Raw genomic sequence first — 25,189 nt, 5'->3', positions numbered from 1 at the left:
CTATAGAGAGGCTTGCTAGTGGCCTGCCAATAGCGAAGCTCCCACGTGAGCAGTAACATCTTTCCAAACACAGAGCAAATTTAGGCTTGTTACAAGTGTCCCTTCAGTCAGGAAACCATTCTCTAGACTTTTTAGACATTACTCATTGTGATTTATTTTTCAACAGAGAAGCTCCCAGGTATGGCTGCAAAGGACTAAATACAATAAAGCTATAAAAATTAATCATACAGTGGGAGAGAGAGAGAGGAAGGCAGTAAAGAAAGAGAAAGGAAGGGATGGAGAAGGAAGAAGGGAAGAAAGAAGGAAAGAAGGAAGGAAGGAAGGAAGAGAGAAGGGAAGAAAGAGAAAGGAAGAAGGAAGGAAGGAAGTGGAAGGAAGAAAGGAAGAGAAAGAGAGAGGAATGGAATAAGCTGCTGGTGACTTTAAACAAATAAACAAACAAACAAGCAAAAACAACCAAACAAACAAACAAAAAAAAAACACTTTTGCTTCTATTTTTCTATCCATTTTTTCCCTGTTCCATCCAGATGGAGAGCACCACAGAAAATCCTGAAGGTAGTAGAGGTGGCGCCAGCACAGCGCTTCTCTAAAGATCAGTGGTGGAGTTTTCATTAAGACGCAAGAAGACATAAAGTCTTTCGTCCCTGCAGAATAAAAAGTACAGTTCACTTGACAATGAACCTGTCATTTTAAACCTTCAGGGCTTTAATCATATACATAATAGAGTGTGGAAATGAACCAGTTGTATAGTTTTGCCCAGAATTCAGATTTATATTATGTACTCCCACAGCTATCCTAAAATGCACTAAAGGGACAAGTTGTTGAGGACATCTGTTAATACAGTGATTCTAATAGCTACCTGTATTATGCAAACTGCTTCAGTAAACTACTACAAGAACTGGTCCCATCAGTGCTAGAGATAAGCAGTTAAACATAGATAGGAACCCAGCTGATTAATGGTCATCTTGCACTCACTGAGAAAATTCACTTATCTCAGACAAGCCTATGCAAATTTTGGAAAGAGAGAGAGACAGAGACAGAGAGAGAAGGGAAAAAAAAAAGAAGTATATTTTCAAGGTTCTTTCTAAGTCTATATTTAGGATGAGATAATTGGCCTCTTATTACATGGTTCTGAAGATTATACAGCAAAGATTAAATAACTCCAACATATATATTAAAATCACATATGGCAAGTTGTAGTTATTAATTGGGGAATAGAACAAGCAGAGTATGTAACCATAAAAGAAATAGACAAGATAAGAACCATTAATTAAGTAGTATTTAACCTCCATTTACAACAGCTGTTTGGGAAAGTACCCCAAAGTACTAAAATACCCCTGGCATTTTAGCAATTTAAACAAAATCATAGATAAAAGCTGCAGTGTTAGACCACATAGCAATTTATTTTTAATGTAGTATTTGTTCAACTTATAGAACTAATTTTTTTTTCCTCTCTCTGACGTTTGCAGAAAAGATCCAGTGGATCATTTCAGAATCAAGTTTGGCTCTGGCACCCCAGAGTTAAGCAAGTCGACGGACTCAGCACTGTAAAATGTTCTCATGTAATGATATACCCCTGCTTCTAGACCCAGTGACAAGATGAAAATCCAAGAACACGCATAAAACACCCATGAAGAAATGACAGAGCTTGAAGTCAGTTTGAATAATTTCTGAATCATAAATTCACAAAGGGAGGAGGGAGAAGAAAAGAGAAAAGGAGAAGCTAAGAGGAGGTCGGGGAAAGGGAAGGTGAATGGCTCACTCCACCACCCTGAACACTAAATTTGAGAGTTTTATGCACATTCATATTTCCTACTGACAGGACTCCAGGTATATATCAACTGACCCACAATCACAAGCGCATTAGAAACTGTGCTTCAATTGTGTCGAGAGAGGAGTATGCACCCAGTTTGGCCATCGTGCATTTTTCACTTTGGCTACATATATACTTGTCATGTGCCCAGTTGTGCATAATGGAAAACATGCAGTGTTCACAATGGCTTCTTTCAACCTTCATTTTCTTTCCTGAGATATCTGCTGCCTGTCTTTGCTCCTGCAGAACATCAGCATTTGATGGGAGCTCTGTAAATCTATATTTAGTGACTGAGATACACCCTTTTCTCCCAACACCCTCAGGACAGTTAAGATCAGCACTTCTGTTAATAGTTTCCAGGTTTGAACTCTGGGAAACTGGGCTACCTCCAGTTTTGTTTGTTTCCCCTACAAACAAATAAAGCTTGAGGAATACTACAAAACCTACCTTTTTTTATTGGCACATCCAGATAGAAACTTTTTTTGCATCTTTGACCACTCCTTTCTTTCTGGTCAATATTTAAATTGGAATTTAAGGGGTACCTGGGTGGCTCAGTGGGTTAAAGCTTCTGTCTTCGGCTCAGGTCATGATCCCAGGGTCCTGGGATCCAGCCCTGCATGGGGCTCTCTGCTCAGCGGGGAGCCTGCTTCCCCTTCTCTCTCTACCTGCCTCTCGCCTACTTGTCATCTCTGTCAAATAAATAAATAAATCTTTTTTAAAAATTGGAATTTAAGATGGATATGCTATTAAAATTATGAAATTGGTGGTGGGGGGCACCTGGGTGGCTCAGTTGATGCATGTCTCTTAAAACAAAAACTTTTCTATAACTTAAATTCTGTATACCTGCATGCTTTATTGTCAATACACAATCTGGGTAAATGGTTCTTGGATGCATAAGAAGCCTTAAAGAATGCTAGGCAATGAAAGACTCAAGGGCAATTAGAATATGCATGTTTGTCATTTTTGCTTTAAAAAGAAATGTCAGAAATATGATTTCTGTAATGACCACATTTTCTGAAAGGGATCCGATTGCAGAAACAGGAGCTTTTCTCTAGAAGCAAGGGATGTACAGCTTGAAAAATATTGACTGATAATGAATACTTAGAATCACAATAAACATCAGGAGCTCAAGTCAGGAGCTAAATGTCCAGGAGCTCAAGTTCTGTTTCTTGGCGATCTTCTCCCATCAAAAGCTATTCAAATGTTCAAGTATCTTCCATTTTAGGTTGTATTTATCTTGCTGTACATTTTGTCTCCTTTATCACAGAGCACAAGGTCATTCTTACCTGCATCATTCCACCACGGCTACCTGGCACACATTATAAGCATATGGCTCGGGAACCAAAAAAAGCACAAAGCTGTTTTGTTTTGGCTTCCAGGTGTTTGAAATGTGTGGATTTCTTTAGATATGAATACAGTGACCAGTTTGCAGCAGCTCTTACAACTCCCTATTGTTTTTACCCACATATTTACAATTAACTTATTGGTCCTTGTAGGCATTTGAGCTGGTAAGCTCTAGTCTAGAACCTGTACTTCCCCTGAGATGAAGAATATTCTTTATTCCATGTTATTCTTTACTCCACACTGGTCTATTTCTGGTCTATTTCTTGACTGGTTTGGTTTGTCACTAAGATTTTTCAGGCACTCATGCATTCAATGTTTATTGAGCTGCTTCTCAATGCCAACTACTGCCTTGGGCACTGGTGACAAGGTAGCACCTGCTGGTGGTACATCGTGTCTGCTCTCATATTCTCTTCTATTCTTGGTGGTGATGTGAGAGAACATCAACAGTAAATAAATACATTTCAAGTAGTGATAAGTATTATGTAGAGAAAAATAAAGAGGAAGGAGCTTGAGCACAATAGGGGATATTATTTTTGACAGGGTATCGGGAACGTTCTCTCTGACAAGGTGACATCTTAGCACACACCTGAATAAAGTGATAAGCCATGGAGATATCTGGCACAAGAGCTTTCCAAGAAAACACAGATCTCCTCTTAGAGAGAGCTATCTTTACACAGGTAAGAGCTTATTCCTCGAGTATATATTTTTGGTTTTCTTAGCTGAGGATAGAAGAAAAATGATAGTGATTTTATGCTTAATTCTGTCAGTACTTTTTGCACTTTTTAAAAAAACTAAGTAGAAAATAAATTTTCAAACTCTTCTTTCATGATTACAACTTGACTTGATGCTTCTGTTATCACTGAAACAACGACAAGAGAATTTAGCTACTTGGGAGGAAAATGTTCATTGAAAAAAGCTACTTCTAGAAAACCCTCTTGCCAAAAATCCCAAAGTTATTCCAAACAGCAACAATAATGACCAACAGACAATGGTATGATGATGTAAAAAAAATCATATACCTTTTGTATTTTTAATAATACAATAAAAGGATATTCTATCTAGTCTTTTAAAAAGAGTAAGTTATGGTTGTAATTAAAGAAACATAATTTTTGTTTTTTTTTAAGCAATTATTTTAGAACTTTTAAGAGATGTAAGAGAGTATCAACTTCCTCTTCTGAAATTAAAAAACTACATCACTAAGGGGTATGTGGCTTATCCAAGGACACAGAATCTTTATTGGTCAAGCTGGAACCTGAACTTAAGGTTCTTCATTTTCAGACTAGTACTCTTATATACTGTACATACCACATTCTACTCGTGAATATAAAAAATCAAAACCTCCTATTGAGACTTGATATTTCTCATGTTATGGGCTAATACCCAATGATTGCAGAGAGTCCATTTTTTTAGCATATCCGCCATGACTTGCACTCCTTGACTATGGGAACGTAACAGCATGTTCAATCAGAAAGGCTAGTCTTCTTAATATTAACCTGGTTGCAACTCTCTGAGCCAAATACCCTGAGCCCCTGTTTGGGACTGTGAAGAGCTTGATTGATTTAGGATCTTCTCAAATGAGTGGACCTGTTGGATTTCTAATCCAACCTGTTGGATGACGTCTAAGAATCAACATTCATTAGGGTGGAGATTAAACTCTGTTCTGGAACTTTGCAGATGGCAATCATAGAAAAAAAAAAAAAAAGGAGCCTAAATATCTGTCAGCTGGCTAAGTTTATGCAAAATCATTGGATTAATAAAGCCAGTGTGGTCCCCGGTTTGAGGATGGCTATTAATCACTCTACCACTACAAAACAGTCATCAGTGAGTTCTTTGCTGATTTTATTTTTAAGCGAAAACCACTTCTATGAACTAGTATTTTAAAATGTATTAGTGGAGAGCTATAAAAATAACAATATGGAGGTAATTTTAAATAGTTCTTCAAATTAAGTTGATTTTCAAGAGTAACCTCAAATAATTTAGTCACTTGTTTTGCTTAGACTAAAAAAATATTGATTACTAAAAATTTCTATCATCATACAGGACATTATTAAAATATGCTATGTATATTACTATCAACATAATAGCATGTTATTACTCTTTACATAGTCCCTATTAGTTGCATAAATTGTCTAAACCATGAGTTTGAATTTTGTACCATAAACTAATGGAAATGTAACAGTCGTGGATCTTATGTAGGTTCAGCTTAATTCAATGGATATATATTGAGCACCTACTAAATACTAAACATAGATAATAAAAATACAATTAAGAAATGATCACTTGCTCAAAGATCTTAGCTTTAATTTAGAGTTTCAGTCAGATGTCAGAGGCTCAATAACCCTCTGTTTATATTTTATTAAGACTGCAGTCAATGCCATCCATCTGAGCTAATCCAACAGTGACGGCCCTTATGCTTTAGGTATAGGTTACAGACCAGAATAATCCCAATCATTTGAAGAAAGTGAAACATCATGTTCCAAGGAGGACATTTGGAGGAGAAGTACTAGTTTGTACATAGTAGGCTGTTGTAATAAAATCCTGATGATTGAACAGTGACTCAACTCTTTTGTTTTAACTTGAGATCCAAGGAGGACATCTCCCACAATTACAGCCCTCCAGTGGCATCGGGAATCTCCGTCCTGCTCCCTCCCCACCCTGTCACAACCCCCAGGCCCTGTGCTCCAGTCTTGGCAAGGGATTCTGAGACTCTAGTATTGCAGAAGGGAGTAGGAAGTGAACAGGATTCTGTGAAATTTCTATCAATGCTCATTTGGGAATGGTCTGAACACAGACTTGACAAATATTCATAAAACTCATGGTAAGGGTTAGGGCATACCCTTATGTTCTGTAAATCTTGAGAAACAAACCATTATAAGTCGAGATATGATGTATCCTTGAAATTGAACTATAAGAAAAAACATCCAACTCTCAGTTTCTAAAGGAAAATATTGTAACATTTATGGAAGTTTGAGATTAAAGAAACAAAACTTAGTTTTGAACCTGTTTTTAAAAGTGAAAAAGCAAAAAGTTAAAGAAATGTATAGGACAATTTCTTAAACTGAAAAATAGGATGGATGAGAGATGAAATATTCAGTAATGTTCTCTTGCTTCAATCTTCTTTTGAAAAAAAAAATGTATTTTGTAGAATGGGACAAAATTTGTCACCTCCCCCAAAATTGCTTCATTTTATTAAAAATCTATACATCTATATTTTGAAATCTCTAAAAAATACATATATAATGCATATGATTATATTGTACTAATAATAAAATCTAAAAGAAATCGATTCAAGTGTAAAAGCTTTTCAGGGATGCCTGGGTGACTCAGTCAGTTAAGCATCTACCTTCGGCTCAGGTCATGATTCTAGGGTTCTGGCATTGAGTCCCACATTGGGCTCCCTGCTGTGTGGGGAGTCAGCTTCTCCCTCTCCCACTGCTGCTGCTGCACTCTCTCTCTATATCAAATAAATAAATGAAATCTTTAAAAAAAAAAAGCTTTACGATTTTTTCCTTAATTATAATGGCCTGAAGATTCTGAGCTACAGCAAATATTCTGAAATTGTAAATCAATGATATGTATATTCAGTTAAAAATTTGTGATGATAAGATATGGCCTAACTGTATCCTTCAAGAACACCAGGTGTTTAAACATACATAGACAAAAAAAATCAGATATAAGATGATGCTTAAAATAGCAATATAAATACAATATGAAATAATAAAAAATATTAAAACTTAGAGTCTACAATCCAGTTCCTTCACTTTAATTTTTTGTTTAGTTTTTATTTCATAATCAGAAAATTAACTCTACAACACAGCTAAACTTGGAGGGGAGTAAAGAAAATATAAAGCCCATAGAACTCCAGCAACAGCACAAAGATTATAGGGTATTTTAAGCAGATTGGGTTGAAGGGGTGCTCACCTGAGCTACAGAAGGGATGATCTGGTAGTTAAGATACAACACAAGAAAAACGTATTAGATTTGTCCACAGTCAGCTGTGGTGACCTTCTTGCTGGTCTTGCCGTTTCTGGACCCCAAAACAAGCCATGCTTCCACAAGGTTCATGGCCTCTTTCACCTTGCCAAAGACCACATGCTTGCCATCCAACCACTCAGTCGTGGCAGTGCGGATGAAAAACTGGAACCCATTTGTGCTGGGTCCAGCATTTGCCATGGACAAGATGCCAGGACCCCTGCGCTTCAGGAGAAATTCTCATCATCAAATTTCTCCCCATAGATGGACTCGCCACCAATGCCATGATGGCAGGTGAGGTCACCACCGCCTGGGCACACAAATCCCGAAAAAAAACTGCAGAGGTGGGAACCATGATAACCAAATCCTTTCTCCCTAGGGCTCAGGGCATGAAAGTTCTCTACTGTCTTCAGAACTTTGCAAACAGCTAGAAGGAGACTCAATCCAAAGTCTCGCCGTCCAGGGTAATGTCAAAAGAACACAGTGGGGTCAACCATGGCTAGGCTGTGTGGGCAGCTCCGCAGCAGCGAAGGCAAGGCCCAGTTCCTCCACTTTGAAACTGAAGAAATGGAAGCCAGGTAATTTCTTTCATTCACTTTCGCAAGATTGTAAAATTGACTAGTAGAATCAAACTCAGCTTTTGCTGACGTTTCCTACTAAAAATGTACCTCCTCTAAATAGAGGTGCTGGGATATTCAGTAACAGTGAACCAATGATTAGTCTATACTTTACTCAAAACTAATAACATTTTAAAGACTATTCTAGGAAGAATTTTTTTAATGGAGTGTCACCAATGAAGCAAGAAGTAAGAGTAAGAAGCTGTTGGCAGAAAGCAAGGAAAGGGAAAGCAGAGAAAATTTTCATCCACTTCAGTATTTTGATCAATGTTGGACCTCTTGAAAATTTAGCACTGGGTTGCTCGATTCAGGATTCTATCCACAATGCTAATTCAGTTAGAAACAATGATCATCGGTGAGTAAAAAATCCTCAATATTGATTGAGACAGGATTTTTTTAGTAAGTCTTCGATTTTATATCTAGGAAACCTTGCAGAAGATAGGCTAATTTTGATGTGGTAGATTGAATTAAAGTCCATAGAAGCTAGCATCCTGGAATAAAAAGGAATGACCATGTTTTGGAGATTGTATATAGTTGGCAGTCCGGGAATCTGTAGCCACAGCAGAAACTCCAGTGTAGGAGGGAGAAAAAGCACGACGTTCGCTAGCATCTCCCAAACCAGCCCTATCGCCCCAGATTCTGTTTCCAGCCCCTGGGGTGACCCTACTGGTCCCCTCAGATCCCACCCAGCTCCCATGCCGAGTTTTCTATTCTCCCGCTGTTTTCTGCCCCTTTCGTTTGTTTCCAAACCATCATCCACGTTCCACGCAGCCACCACTGCTTTAGAAAGCTCCAGGCCGGAAGAGCAGGCGTGAAGTGCTGGCAGGTGGTGTAGCCGTTAGCCAGCATTGTGTATCACGAGAGATCTGATGCCATCAAATTCCTTTTCCCCCAAAGACTAAAGAGAGCAAGGCTTTGTGAGCATGCGGGAGGGGGATGAAAACAGTTTGTCTCCTGAGCAGCCAGGCTTTGTCATATTACAAATGAAATCACTTTGGAAATTTAGAGAATTAATATCATAATGAAGACGGGAGTCCCCATTAGGGTGGTCTAATGTTGCTCTGGAGAAATGTGATGGATGCCCAGTGGCTGCAAGCCCTTATTTGCAGAGAGTCACCTCTGCAGTTGCCATTATTAGGAAGATGTCTGAAGCCGAGGATCAGACACAACCATTGCAAGATGAGATAGTGTTTGACTGGTTTCCAGGGAACCGAAGGATACAAGCTTAGTTGTACCTGTCACTATGGCTCCCAGCATTTTTCCCCCTTAATGTCTTTTTTAGCTGTAGGAAGTTTCTCTTTAAAGATTCAGTGCTTTCCTAATGGCATAAAGTGAGTAATGGGGAGCATATAAAAATGTTATACAGATTACAAATGGATTCAGTCTATTTTAAGACAATGTGTGCCAGCCCTAAAGAATGATTTTATTTAGCTTCACTTTTCTCTTGAAAAAAAATTTAGCCAAACATTCTGAAATGAACTCACCACTGGCATCCCCATGCTCATTTAGTTCTCTGTGTAAAACATGGTTGGCTTTCCATGGCAGTATGTGTGCCTGGCGAAATCTGCTCTGCATCTAGTGCTCTTTCCTGCACTAAAGGCTAGAATAGAGTACTTCCTGGAATTCTTGTGAAATCTAATTGAATCATCATTTCTGGTACTCAAGTTCTCTATCTCTTGTATGGCTTTTCAGTGACATTGGCATACAAAATAGGAAATGAGAGTTTTCCAAAACCCCATACCAATTCCAGACTAGATGAACAAGAAAGATAATTACCCTGAGAAAACAATTGGAATGGTGGAAAGGAAGGGAAAGACTAAATATTTCCTGGAAAGTATATATACCCACATGTCTTTCAATCCTAGTCCTTCTGTGTCTCAGATCTGCATTTCTACAATTCGCATTTCTTGTTCCCATGTCTCCCATGTACCGAGTAGTATCCTTCCTTGGCGGTATTTGTCTTCCAATCTCTCTCCCTTTTCAAATGAGGTTTATAATACATATTTTTTTTAATTTGGGATTGCTGTAGAGACAGAATCACCCAGATTTTGGTACAAAATCTTGGTCAACTATGAATAGAAACAACCCAGGAACTATTCCAGTTCTTTTCCCAACATGAACAAAAACCAAAATAGCAAAATGTATTTACTAATCAATTAGAGAACAAACTTGGACTATCTTAGGATTTGGCTCAATGACTATCCAGTTCTTTTGGTTGAGCTGCTTTTAATTTCCTGCTCTCTTCTATACTCAAAACATTTTAGGCCAGTTGGCCTAAAGGTCCAATCAAATCTCTCTCATGTGAAATAATAAACGGGAAGCAAGGGTCACCAAAAAGCTGAGCCAACTACTCTCTGGGTTGTCTCTGGTGCCTTCTGAAGGGGACACAATTAATTTAATTCATAAAGCCTTATTACCTTTCCAAAATGGTAAATTCTATTTGCTCTCTAAACACAAAAACTTGCTGGTCAGCCATAGGCATCCTTTGCACAGTCATGTTGGTGTTTATTGTATTTCAAATCTATATTTCATCACATATCTTCTTAGTCTTTTACTTGATCATATATCCAGATCATTTTTCCCTAGCTCCATTTTAGTCTCTTTAAAAGTAATAAATATTTATCCTCATAGTACGTAGCTCAGTGTCAGGCATAGAGCGAGGACTCCGTTAATGCTAAATGAAATTGAACTGGTGTAGCCAGTAGGTGCTCTGAACTTCCTAAAACTCAATATAGATAATCAAGTCCCATGTGTGGAAGGCAGTGTATGTGGTAACTCTTCTGCACTGTTTTAAATTTCCTTCCGAACTGTTACATACTCAACCCCCTAATGAAGAGATCCATCCTCCCGAAAGCAAATAAAAAGGTCCTAATGAAAGTAATGGACCCCACTAGCATTCAGACTCTGAAAACGACAAATGTGATCTTGGACAGAGAAGAATCTAATGAAAACAATCACATTAAACATAGCTCTTCCCTGCTCGGCGCTCAATAAGTGAGCAGCAGGCTCTCTCTGTCGAGCTTACAGAAAACAGGAGGTAGCAGTTTGCAAGGAGCAGTGTTTTAATGTGATTGGACTATAACAGACAATCTATTTACAGCATGCTCTGGGGAGCTTATAAACAAATGTTGAGTAATTTCAGCCAGCAGTAATTACCCTTGCAGCTGACAAGGATAGCATGAGACTTTCTCCTTCACCTTCAGCCCAGTCCAGAAGGCAGTGTACACAATGCCACTTCTAATTATTTCTGCATTTCTATGGCTAAAGACCAAAGTATGTTATTAGAGAACATTTTAGAAGCTTTTTAAAAGCTTATTTATTAGGACAATTAAAAGTCATCACTATGACAGCAAATAAAAGGTTCCATTCTCAGGAATGCAGTATCCGATGGGCCTCTGCCCACTTACCTTTAAAGCAGTGTGGACTTGTTTTGTGTTGTCTATTGTTAAGAGTCGAGACTACAGCTTGGTAATAAAAAAGAAATAGTATCTGGAATGCATTTGGTTTAATTCTGAGATGTGCCTTTTGCTCTTTACGATTTTCAAGCAATTTGGGGCATATAACTGAAGTTATTCTCAAAAGGCACAGAAGTTAAAAATGTGTGTTTGTGTCCTGTGATTACAGATGCTGTTGGAGATAAAATGCATGCGGTCATACTGTCTCCCCACTTCTACCTCTCACAGGAGGCACTGGATTGCTCTGGCTGGTTAAAGGATTTTATCTGGAGAGGTCACTTGTGTTGCATCAGCATGACATAAGGAAGATGTTAAAAATTCAAAGTTCTAAAAATAAACCATCAGCAGATAAGCTTCTAATGGAGTACTGAAGGAGTGAAACAATTATGCAGAGCAATCACCCTGAGCGTTTGTAATTAACAATCAAATTACTTCCCAGAAGTGTCCAACAAGAGAACTTTTGTCGAACATTTCTATACGTGCCAAACTACCCCAAAGTAATTGGGGAAATCAGTGAACTGTGGTGTGTGCTAGTTCTCAAACACCACGGCCAGTTTGGCGTTCACTGAGCTTCTATCCGCCTCAATAAGTTCAGTTCAGATCCCTACTATAGGAATTGACAGCAGATATCTAATCCCACAAAGTATATTATTTACATTTTTTGATACGTTACATTACATTACATTCTGTCATGTTGCATTTCATCAACAAGGGACAGAATGTTGCATAACTTCAAATGACATGATGACAGATCTCTCTCTCTCTAACACACACAAACGTGCATGCACGCACACACATACAGACACACACACACACACACCACAAAACTCAGATCAGAATTGTGGGTCTGAGGGAATACTTTTGGATTTTGGCCCGAAAAGGATCCTAGGAGATTCGGAATAACCAAAGCCATGAGTCTTTCGTGACAATAATATCATATTGCCCTGCACAATGCTGCCTAAGCCTGTTCAACATAGATTTTGCCACCTATTTGTAAATATTCTTAAATGTGTCATTACGATGTACAGTGGACCACAAAAACACAAGTTCAGAATGTTAAACAACAATTTGCTGAAAATTAACCTCCTAGAAATAAATATCTCAAAAACAAATTACAGAGCTTAACAACACACCATGAGATGCCCGTGTCTACCATCGCTCAGCTCCCATTGCTGAGACGCGGTTGGCAGACAGACAATTTGTCCTTGTTCTTGAGACTGGCAGGTGTCACTTTGGCCAGAGTGGGATGTGAGTGACAGATACTCTACGCTGAAGAAAGGAGAATGCAGAAATTCAAGAGTACCTCTGGGATTTCCCTGGTCATTTGTGGGCAGCGCGAGGGCAGGGCAGGCTGCTGTGCTAATGCAGGGGTGCTTGCTGTCGTCGCTGCTGCGGTTTGCTGCCGAATCACGGCGTTTAAGTAATATTTCTATTCATAAAGGTGTGTTTCTGCTTTGGCGGAAGCACACAGAAAGCGGCTCTCTAGGCCGTTCTTTGTATACCGAACTGCTCTGATTGCTTTCCTGCGCTTTATTCAGAAATCTAGTAAAAGCTGATTTCCGTGTAAAATTGCTTACAGATTTAGCATTTTCGAACACGCAGGTTTTCATACACATTAATATAATTCATCAAAAGCTGGGAGTCTGTCTTCTTCCTCTACCCAGAAGTGTCAAATTATTTTAGTTTTGTAAGAAAGGAAGGAAAAACTTCTCACTGGAAAACATTTAAGTGACAAGAGTAGAGAATTCTAAGGACAGTGACAAGAGCAGAATGCAATAGAGAAGCACCAATGAGACGGTGTCTCTTTTCTACCCGGTCCCATTGGGAGCTTATGTTTGCTTGAGTTCAATGTAATTTGAATAAATGCCAAAAAGAAATCAAACTCTCAGATTATAATGTGAAAGGAAAATAGCTATGAAGCTTCAAACATATCTACATTATATTTTAAATGTGATTTTGGGGTTCACCTTTCTCCATGAGACAAAAGAAAAAAGTTTTAAAAAGTATAATTATACAAATACATGACTATGTACATTTGGTACCATTTACGTGTTTTAACAGAAACAAAAAAATGGTTAAAACCAGCACACTTCCCAAAGATTTTACAAACAAAATATTGTCCAAAATTCACAGGCATATGTTTAAAATGGAAAGATAAAAATTGGTTCCTTTAAAAACATGATGCTAAACTCTGAATGTTCTTTTTTTTCAATGCTCTTTCTGGTGTGAAGACTGCAAAGGAAGGGATTTCTCTTGTTCTAAGTCTGAGTTGTCCCTGACACTTATATACCATAAACACAATATTTGAATTGTCCTTTTTCCTAAGTTTATCCCAGTTACACTAAGATGTACCCTGGTCTGTTACACTTCCAGAACTCATGGGAGTTCACTCATACTAAAACGATGTAGAAGGATACATTTTTACAAGTCAAAAATTTTAAATTTTGTGGTTGCTTAAAAGAATTATTATATTCAATGATATGCAAGCAACATGAACACTAGGCTTTAGTTACAAGGATACTTATCTGCCTTCATTTTCCATTAATTTCCTCCAGACCACTGCTGAAATATTACCTTGCAAAATGAGAATGAAAACCATATGTTGGTTAGGGAAAACATTAACGTGACAGTACATTTCAACATTCACTGAAAGAGTTAACATGGAAACTATCTCTAAAGAGAAAGAAGATACATTGATTCAGATTGATGTTAGAATATGTTGTTTTATATCATTTGCCAAATGTTTCATTTTTAAAATAATTACTTATGTTAAATAAATTGAAGCATGCATGCAAACAACATGATATGATGTTAGTGGTTCAATTTTAGGAACAAAAATAACATTTTCCCCTACAAATAGAATAAAACCTCTCCATAAAAACCAATAACATGCTGAAAAACATACAGTCACAATTACTTTTTTCCCTCCTTACTAATGAAAAGATAAATTGTTCTCCTTTGGAAATCAAATATTTTTCTAACCACCGTGTTTCTTTAATTAAAGTGTATTCTTTATAGTGATCAAATATAATTAGCAATAACAAGTATTTAATGAAAACAAACTGCTACTCCCAAACCTTTACTACATGTTTCATTTCAATTGCATAGATGCTCCAAGGATCACTCTATCTCCACCACAATTCCGAACGCACACCCCCTCCCCATTCTGCCCACCCTTATTTGCCAGTAGCCTTTAAAACAACAAATAAAAAACACAAAAACTTCTGCAATGCCAATGACTATAGTTCGAATCCAATCCCACTCCTCAGCTCAAAGTATCTCTTCCAAAGAAGCTTAACACTTAGCACAGCAAATATTTTATAGATTTTTTTCCTTCAAAAATCTTATTTGGTATTATCATATACTAAAACATTACCCTGGTATCTTTGGTTATTACTAAGTGACAAAAATAAGAAGAAAAATGCCCATGCTGGACTCATTGACAGCGAGGTGCTATAGCAAGTCTTCTGTAATTAATTGTGAGTGAAAGGGGGTTTGGTTTTGCAGCCTCGTAAAACTTTTCCCACATGGCTGAACCCACGGTCAGAAGACGTTAGGCAACATTAACTGCCTGCACATTTCTGCAAGGCTCTGGAGGAACAGCTAGGCTCTGGGGCTCCCATCCTGAGAACCTTGGGACATGAGACATCAGCGTCTACCTTTCATCTTCACCGAGATTTGGAGTGGGTTCAGACCACAGAGGCTCCGTAATTCTCACTAATTCATTTGCTTTCCTGATTCACTTGGCTTGGGATAACCTGAGAATGATAATGAACCTGTGAGAGGAGCTCTTAGTCCCTTGCCTTTGAATGTGCTCGGCATGGATCTAGGGCTTTCTGTGAGTCTTGCAAGAGGAAAAGAATCTTATTAGCACTGATTGCTAGTCATAAGCGCTCCTCTAAAAATTGCTCTTGTGTTTTAACTCTTTCTTGCTTGCTCTTGTGTTTTAACTCTTTCTTGCGGGCCAGGGGGGCGGATTATTTATGCAAATGATGGATGCTTTCTGGAAGCTAGGGTGATATTTTTGGGGTGTGATTAAAATCAAATCATAGCAGCTAGTTTTTTGTTGTTTCCCAGAAAGCAACCTCAGTGTTTCTTATTCTTTTCTGCAACTGACACAAAGTTCTTTCCTCATTTTCCATAGAAACACGTACTCTTGTAACTGAGGTAAAGTTTTTCAAGGAACACCCAAAGCCTCTTTAAAAAAAAAAAAAAAATCATTTTCAGGCTTAATTTACACAAGAGTTGTCAGGTTCACAGGCATTTCCCCTGGTTTTGGAATTCTGTTGAATTGGCACTTTTGCTTTTACAATTAGTGTGTTGTGGACCTTTAACTCCTACCTAGGTAAGAATTTGTGCTTGAGATGAAAAAGTCAATAAATGAACTGGGCAAAGTGGTGTGTTTTAGTGAAGCAATAAAAAGGGCAATTTGGGTCTACTAGTCTAGCCGAAGGTGATCATTCTTTAGATCTTGAGATACTAAACCACTGGCCAAATTATTCCCTTGTTCCGTTGTAATTGTACCTTTGCATTTCAGTTGCACAGACCGTCCCTTGCACACGCTAACCAAAGTCATATGCAGCAGTGCGAGGAAACAGATGCGCCAAGGGGCAGTAGGGGCTTGACTCAAGACTTAGAAAGGGATCTCGCCGGCGAGCAGAGTGCTAACACACTCTCGTACTTTACAAAAGGTGTGTAACCTCTGATGTCCTGCGCTTATGTCCCATTTGGGGACTCTCTTATCAAGATCTTTCAATTTTCTCCACAATCTGAGTGACCAGAGCAACCCGTGACATCCATATGTAATGTTAGTAAATGTGTAGCATAGGTAGTGGGCCACACATCTGAGCTCTAAGTCCTCAGCGTTTTGAGTGGATGGAATAGCAAAGGCTAACGCAAGGAAGAACCTTAGCGCTCATACAACACAACTCCCAGGGATTCTAAAGCTGAGAAAACTCAGGAACAAGAAGGTTAGGAGATCTGTCAAAGGTCAAGTCACTGTTCGGTGATAGAGCTAGGAAGAGAATTCAGTATTCACAGATCCCAAGCTCAGTGTTCTGTCTCAGACTATGCACAAAGAGGGCTAGAAACTCCATACAAATGTCTCGACATTACAATGCACACGTTCAAGGGCTTAACACTAGTGGGAAGTATTTCAAATAGTAACCTGTTCTCCTAAACCACACCACTGCTCTTCTCCATTGACTTCTTATTGCCTGACACCATTACCTTTATTTCCATTTTGATTCTTTCCAAGGACACCTCTTCTATTTCTTCCCAACCAAAGAATGCCCCCAGTGATAAATAAGTTGACGACACCAAAGATTAAATTTTCACTCATTTCCTTTCTCTGCAGTGTCACACTATTTACTTCTCCTGGCTTCTCTCGACATTGGGACTGTTCTTATTTCTGGCTAACACTAAGTGAAAATCTTTACCGGACCAACAATTTATTTACAATTTGTTTCTAATTCCACGAAATCCCTTGTTTGGTGCAATTTCACAAAAACTGTAGTTAGAAAGATACGCAGTTTCAAAAATATTTATAAAAAGAACACAAATGCTTCCATCAAGGAAATGTGATCATTTCAAACAAAATAAAACAGTGAATAAGACCATAGGTTTGGGAGCTGACAAATCTGAGCTTAAATCCCTAGCTCCAGTACTTACTATGACCTTGAGCAAGGTATTTAACCTTCTTAAGCCTCAATTTTCTCTTTTATAAGAGATGAAGCTTGTAAAGTCTTGCCAGAATGTCTAGCACACCATAGGCTCTCAACAAATGTTAGCTGTTGTTGTTGTTGTTGTTGTTAGTGACTTTATTATTCTATTGGTATAAATAATAAAAGAAAAAATGCATGTATGAAGCTTTGCAAAACTAAGTAATTTGGGATTGAATGGATTTGAGGGTTGTCCTCGAGAAAGAAGAGGGGGGAAAGGTGAAAAGCTAATTCAAGTGTTTGAGACATTGAAAGTGATGACATCACTTGTCACACCCTGAAGGGGTGAGTCTCAGAAGCAGGTCCTAGTCAGGTGGCTTTGATAATTATGGAGTTGTGTCAGGTGAGGACAACAGAAAGCTATCTAAGGAGGCAACTCGGGTGGCCTGGAAAACCAGGAACTTGGATGTCAACCTCTAAGGAAAGCAGCAAAAGCAGAGAGAACTAAAGAGAGAGCAAAGAATGGACCAAAAGCAGGACCCAGAGTCTCTTTTGGACCCAGAAAAAAGTCAGGGGTTGAAGTCAGGACCAAGCCGGCTTACCAAGTAGGAAAACACAAGATAGAGTTAGAATGGGATCAGGAGAGATACTAATACCAACAGTTATGGAGATTCCTCAGAAAAATTGTGTCCATGATTCTTTCTGAGGATCAGCAGTCTAGAGCTTCCCAAGTAAACCCAGGCAGCTTGTTAGTGGCCTTTATGAAGGCCATGATGACACTGAGAGAGAAAGAATTAAAGGAGAGGAAGTCTGGGGAGGTGGTCATAGAAAGAAAAACAATATATGTGCTTTACTCTGCACAACTGAGGTGGCAGTGGGGGTGTCTAGTAGAAATAAGCAACTAAAATATATATATATATATATATATATATATATATATATATATATATAACCACAACTTAGCAGGAAGTTCAGGAAGTTCAGGAAACTATTCAGGAAAATCAAGGAAACTTACATTTACTAAGCATCCATTATGTGCTGCTCATTTCTACTTAATCCTAGTTTTTCCATGCCAAAGGCATTACTATCTCGAATTTTAAGATGCAGAAGTTAAAATTATTAAGAAGCAAAAAATGGGTCCAAGATCATATAGTTAATAAGTGGAAGAACCATAGAGAATCAGACTTGGCATCACTTGATATCAAAGCTCTTTCTCCATCCACCCCTGATGCTCAGAATTGAAGCCATGAGAATGTACAAGTTCTCTGAGAGACAAAAAAAAAAAAAAAAAAAAAAAAAAAAAAAAGTAGGCAAGAGTCAAAGAAGTCAAGTAAGTGTTTAATGCTACAGTGATTTCAGGAATTAGGACTGATAACACACTGTTGGATTTGGCAATTAGGAAGACACTGGTGACCTTGGGAAAAGGAGTTCCTGTAAAGTGATGAGGCTGGAAGCCAGACTGTCAGTGAAGGGGTGGTGAGGGGTTGATGGCTGGAATTGTAAATTGCCCTCTGGAGAAACTTGGCAGTAAAAGTGTAGTAACTCTGAAGAGTACTATGAGCTAGAGACATCTTTTTCTTGCGTTAAGGAAGACATAAAAATATTTGTGGGTAGTGGTGATAGAGCCACTAGAAATCAATGATCATCCAGAAGAATCAGGAAATAATCACAAAGCACAGTGACATAGGAGGAAAATGAAAGTTCTGGCTCATAAAATTGTCCTTCTATGGTAGGAAACAAAGAAAAGAGAGCTGAACATATATAGACTCACTGAAGTGATAGGAAAGATACAAGTATGAAGATATTTGGAAGTTAGAGTGAGACGGGAAATCGGAAAACTGTGTCAGATAACTTTGATCAATCAAGGAGAAGACAAAGGTATTTGCGGTAACTTAGATGTCTTGAAGAGGATCCAAGGGCTGAAAGAGGATGGATGGCTGAGTGGGTGGGTGGACAGATGGATAGATGGATGGATGGGTGGATGGGTGACAAGAGAAAATCTAGAGACACACTTTGGTTAGTATCAAAGGGAAGGGATGTGCCAAATAGGTAGAATCTCACTATTAAGTGAATTTGGAATATTGAACAATCCCAGAGTGTGTTGAAAGTTGGTAGATCAGAACCCTAACAGGGTTATCACATCACAGTCCACCTTATAAAGACATTCTACTGCAGCCGCTGTGGAAGAGAGACATGCTGATTATACAAGGGGCATCAATCTCTCCTCTTTGAGATACGGTGTTTAGTACACTGCATTGAAACCAAAACAGATAAAACACATCTGCAAGTACCTTTTCTTCTCTCTCTCTACCATACTCACGAGTATGTGGACTAAATGGCCAGTGTATCACTTTTAAGGCAGAATACAGCAGACTTGATCTTCATACCTAACCAGCACTGTTAAAAACAAAAGCCTATTGGTAAATCTAAGTATACTAGAGATACAATGAGGTTTCGCCAGACTCACTTGGCATTTAAAAATTCTTGAGCATCATGAATAGTAGATTTGATAACTCCCTTGGAAAAGCAGGGAAGTCTGGCTAATGCATCAGCTTGTATATGAAAGAGATGAGGCAGTGTAAGGGCCTGTTTCCTTTTTCTTTTATCCTTAAAAATCTATAAGAAATCAATTTCTCCTTATTGATAGAGTATTATCTAACAATCCAGTCAATATCCAAAGTACATACTTAAACAAGATAAGAAAAAAAAAATGACCTTTTATCAGTCTGTAAAACTGAGTTGCTTGAATTCTGAAATCCAAATCCAACTTGAAGAAAAGGAAGAACAAAAACCTCTTTTGCTCAGCACTGATGCCATTTATTCTGATGCAGTGGGATTTCATAAGATTCTGTTAGCCTGATATTCTAGACACCTCCGTGAATCAGACTTTTTCAAAAAACACTCAACAGAGGGACATGTTGATTTAGGAAGTGTCCACATGACAGTGAAACAACCAATCAATTCAGTGAAGAAAAAAATCAATTGATTCAATAAAAACATCAAACAGGCTGTTTGCTGTCATGAAGATCAAACTACTGTTTGACAGAACTTTTACTTTTTAATCAATGGTATTGATGTCCATAAACACTGTTGTAAGTTAACCAGACCATGTGCACCTCACAAGGAAGGACCAAGCAGCAGAATGTAAAGTTATTTCAGCAGGAGAGCACAAATTAAAACCTCAACTGGAGGCCAAGATTTCAATCTCCACTTTCCAGCTCTTTCCACCATGTCTAATTTTTTTTTTTTTCCTTAATCATCTCCTTCGGAAAGAAATTTGTTTTGGAGTGTGGTGCTGTTTATCATGCAGCACAATGCACCTCAATGATATCGCCATCATACTGAACAACATCTTGTGTTTTCACCCTTAAAACAGTGAAGAGGCAGTGGATTTTGGCCTTCCTTTCTTTATATGCATCGTGCATCTTTCTTGGCTGATATCTCTGGAATTTGTAGCATATCCATCATTATCTAACTGCCAACTGTTTTCAGAGGAGCTATTGCTTTAAGCTCATTATTTCTTCCTATTGGAGAATCTGCAGAGCCTCTTTCTACAACACACAGCGGCCAGCATGGTACATGTGTACAGATGAATGGTCGGGTTTGTCCTTCAGAGACTCTTTGTACCCAGCTTTGCCCCAGAACTGCAGCCCATAATGAGCAGCAAATGCATACTCATGCGCCTTCAAAGTGTACAGTAAAACCGTTTAAAAAATTGCCAAAATAAAGACCACGTTCCATAAATAAGCTGTTCATATAACCACGCATTTCCACAGGGTCTCCTACTCACCTAAGAGTTTGGAGATTGTGATGACCCTCCTAAAATTAGTTTCCACAAAACTTCCTTGAAGTCCAACACAGTCGATTGGGTATTTGCCTTTCAAGAAGAGGTATATGAGCTACACTTTGGGAGATTTCCAGCTAAATTTGAGAGTGGATGATGAAAGAACTAACATGCAGATTAGGGAGAAAGTAGGTGAAAACTCCATGAATGCTATTAGTTTAACAGTCTATGCAGTCATATCCACAAGGCACTGAGTGATCATCAGAGAAAAAGATGTGTGTCCCACGTCTTTCCCTATGTCTCATTATGCAACAACCTCAGTTAACGGGTATGGATATTTCAGAGTTTCCAAATACGATTTTCAGACATTTAAGGATGGAATGGTGTCTGGAAATAGTGAAAATGTAAAACTCACCATCTATACTGATCTCTAAAGTCTTTTGGGAGACATGAGATAATGGCAAGTAAATATGGAAATAATTGCCAAGTGATCCAAATAAAGCATATTTCCCCCCTCCTTTTCCTTTAACATAGGTCAGAACAAACATACATAACACTCCACCATGATCGGTCCTGGTCTTGTACATTATGGACTGTTGTTGCTTTCATTAAAGCAAAGAAAAGCCAAGCGGATTAGTTATCTCAGCTGTAAATATCTGAGTTACAGAAACACAGCTGGAAAGCCTATGGTTTCCTTCCCCTCCACACTCTTTCCCATGGTTAAAATCAGCGTGGCTCTATTGAGGTCTCAAAGACAAAGATGTATTGTCACTGATTCCCAGCATGCTAACACTCAAGATCACCTTTAGTGATCTAGAGTTATTTTGGATCTTTAGTATAGATAACAGTTCTTTATGCTCACGTGACTGAAATCAAATCGTTGTTACCATAAGAAACATGATTCTGCACCCCATGATTTTAGCAAGAATATTAAGAAAATCGGAAATACAGAATAAACAAGGGCATTACACCATAGGCCATGGTACATTAAAGTATCAGAAAGGACAATCAGAAAATAAGCATTTTTAAGCTCCCAGCAGAAGTAGATGTTGCTATTGCTAATGGTTATATACATTTCAGAATTGAAAGATGGAGTCTGCTCTAAAATTTTAGAATTAGTCACCATATATCTATTTTAAAAAATAGATCAAGGAAAGATGCTCTTCTTTTGAAGACATTTCCATGCTGCTACGCAAATTTCTTTTGTGGATTCTATTTATCCTCTGGCCAATTCTTCTTAAGTCCCAAAGTAAGAGTTGTCCCAATTTCCAAGGTTTGTTTGAAGAAAGAACAAGCTGTAGTAGTTTAGCCACTTCACTCCATTTTTTCTATGAACTTTAAAGGCTGTGGACCAACTAATGGTTTGATTGTAGAAAATATCTCACTTCAATGTTATACAGAGCAGTGACTAGTTGAAGGTGTGTCGAGGAAAAAAATACTTATAAATATGAATCATTCTGAAGGTATCTTTCATATTTTTAATTAAGAATTTTATTAAGATAATTATAAATTTACATGCTGTTGTGAGAAACAGTACAGAAACATCTTCCCTCTACACCTTGCCCCGTTTTCCCCAGTGGTAACATACAGTGAAATTACAGCATAGTGTTACAATGAGGATGTTGACATTGATGCAATCAACATATCTTATTCCATAGATTTTCCTAGTTTCACTTATACTCATTTCCATATTCCAGTATAGGAACCATTTTTATTAACCTTGTCTGAGTATGTGATGCGTAGGTGCCTTTTGGTGCCAGCTATCTGGAGCCAGCTATGTCCCTGGTTCTATAAAATTAGCTAGTCAAAACATTTGATAACATTTAATTTCAAGAACTGATTTGCCACATGTCAGTGATGGTAGCAAAGTCCAAGACCAAGACAGATGTTAAACAAGAAAACATAAAAGCTTACAAGCAATACGGCTTACTTTTCCCCCAAGAAACCGGGTGCTTTGAAGAACACTAAAAATAATATGAAATCGATCTTTAAGTTCACTCCTGTGTGCAGCAATGGGTTGATTTTTGTCATTATTTTTATTGAGTGCCCTCTGGGTACACAGTTCTACACGAGTCAAAGGAAATACAGTTTTATGGACAGAGACACATCTGGAGGACCCAAAGTCCTGAATTCTTGGTTGAATCCTATCACAGAACTCCTGCATAGAATCACCAAATCACAATTTTAATTTTCTCTTTTCATTCTCTACCCATGAGTTAAAAATCGTAGGGTACGATAAAACAGAAAGTTTGAGCACAGTAAAATTGAAGAGAATCATTCAGTTTAGTTTTCTCCTTTGCTTTTAGAAGAACATTCTGTCATCAGTCAGAATAGTAGTACAACATAATGCTTAAGTATTTACTATTTGCCATGTTCTGTGCTTAGTCCTGTATTGCACTCTCCAGTTTAATTACTACCACATCGCAAAGTTACCTAAGAGTTGGACTCTATTTCCTTCCTTTGACAGAGGACAGTACTGAGACTTAAGGCCTTGAACTTAACTCAAGGCCAGGTGACTGGTAATTGACAAAGTTAGATCTTAAACCACAATATCCTTGTCTTGCCCTTGCCCATTACATCATACTGCTTCCCTTTCTAGAGTCCATGCATTCCATCCTGCATTGAATTAAAAGGAAATATGACTTCTAAGATCTGTGATCTCGTTCTGGGGCCAGTCATTGACATTTCCCTATTTCACAAAAGTATTACGAAGGAATCTGAGAGAGCCAACAATATGAGAAACATCCCTCACCCTTCCCCCATTTCTATCTAGAAAAGGAGGGGAAGACTTTTAAAAAAATGAAAATGAAATTTCTGAGTAACTTTAATAACCCACCAATTTGAGGCAAAGTAACAGTTACAGGGCCTGTTTAAAAAAAACAAACAAATAAACAAAACTGTAGAGGGTGGTAAGTCATCTGCACACCATTTGATAACCAGCAGCAAGGATGAAAGCAGAGCCTTTGGCCAAGAACAGACCAGAGCAGAAGAGAACAGTAGGCACATGCATACCCTATGCTTTAATCCAGAAGTACTGAATTTATGGGTTCTCAGGGGCCTTTTAAAAGCTGAAACAAGAATCCGGACCTGGTAGTCTTCAGAGGACACTGTGCAGAGAACAAAGCCTTGATGGCATCAAATCAAGGGAGCCTACCTCCCCAAAGACATGTGATATATCCCAGGAAAGACACCCACAGTACCAAATGTATCTCTCTGGGCGCATAGTTAAATATCGTCATTCTTAAGGCATCAGCATTGCTGCCTAAAGAGCTTTCATTATAAAAGAAGGTAAGTACACACTTCTGTCAGACTCAAGAGCTGGTTGCCTGCAGCCGGCAATACTGAGAGGAAGGAGTCCACGCAGCACGGGGTGTTTGATGAGTAACGCAGCAGCAAACTGAACCTCATGGCCAGAGCCTGCTGGTGTGCACGCCCCGTCGTACAGAGAGACAGATGGAGGTGATGAGCTGGGGATAGCTTCCAGTGCAGACGGGGTGCGGGAAAGGTGGCTTGTTAATAACACTGCTGCTCCAAGCAACTTCTTGTCAGCAGTCGAAGTTTCAGGATCATGGACTTGCGGCTTCTTGAAAATTGCTGCAGGACTGACATAATTCCTAGTATAATTCCTGGTGTCGTTCCAATAAAAAATAAGAAAAGTCTTCTAACACTCCAAAGAGCTGTGGCAAGGCTGGTGGTGTGAAGGGACTGACATCTGATGAAATTTTACATCTTCTAGCTTTGCAGTATCCCTCCTATTCAAGAATGAGATTTTTAGAGTTGATATTCATATTAACCATGCTTTCTTTTTTTTTTACTTTTCCTTAAAAGCAAACAATTGACCCCAAAGCACTCTCTTCCTGAAGATCTTTTTCTAAAAAGAGTTCTAATATGTGCCATGAAGAAATTCTTGGTTTGAGAACAACCAGGCATGTGGCTTATTATGGGAATAGAAGTTGGTTTTCAGACAAGATATTGGGCCCCAAGTACTGAAATGTCTGCAGAGGGGTAGGTGATCTTTATTAAAAAATATGATTAATGCAAAACCAAATAGGAAGATTAATTTGAGCATTGTTGGAATTTGACAATGTAATTACACACTAGCTTTTTCCCCTCATGCTGTCACAGATTATACTCTTACAAAATGATGATATTCTTTTCTTTTCAAAAAATGAAAATCATAATAAACATTCTAAGTGTCTTGCTAGAACAAGCAATAATGAATAAATGGCTTACTAAGACATTTCTTACCATGAAAGTTCAGAATTGACAATGAATGTGACAATAATTTGCAAGTATTTTATTGATCCTACAAAATTGACAAAACTTACTGTTTCTAGAATCATTCAAACTGGAGCTGCCTCTTGTCAAAAATCAGATGCCAGTATTCACGTATTAATAAATTGTTAAATGTCCATAGTTTCCCTTTTCCTGCCCCCCGCTTCCCTCTTACTACTATCATGAACTCTCACAGATGGATAAGGTCCACAGAACTGTAGTTAGGGGTCCATTTATATCCCTCGAGAAATAAGAAATCTCTAGTTTTT

The sequence above is a fragment of the Mustela putorius genome, unplaced genomic scaffold, assembly GCF_011764305.1.
Source record: "Mustela putorius furo isolate JIRA1106 unplaced genomic scaffold, ASM1176430v1.1 tig00003869_pilon_pilon_pilon, whole genome shotgun sequence".
Classification (NCBI taxonomy): domain Eukaryota; kingdom Metazoa; phylum Chordata; class Mammalia; order Carnivora; family Mustelidae; genus Mustela; species Mustela putorius.
Note: the sequence above shows the minus strand (reverse complement) of the source record.